Raw genomic sequence first — 215 nt, forward strand, 5'->3', positions numbered from 1 at the left:
GGGAGCTCTTCTTAATATTTTGACACCAAAATCATGTCGATACACCTTACCGACTGCGAGTAAAGCCACCCACGCTTTAACTTGACAGACTGTATATAATTATGTAGTTGATATTGCTATAAGATAAGAGTAGATGTAAGTTTTTACAGAATTCTATTTCATCATAGTGTTACAAATTTATTTTAAGAAGTAATTCCTCTGTCCTTGCTAAATGT

This window comes from Belonocnema kinseyi, chromosome 5, assembly GCF_010883055.1.
Source record: "Belonocnema kinseyi isolate 2016_QV_RU_SX_M_011 chromosome 5, B_treatae_v1, whole genome shotgun sequence".
In the NCBI taxonomy this organism is placed as follows: Eukaryota; Metazoa; Arthropoda; class Insecta; order Hymenoptera; family Cynipidae; genus Belonocnema; species Belonocnema kinseyi.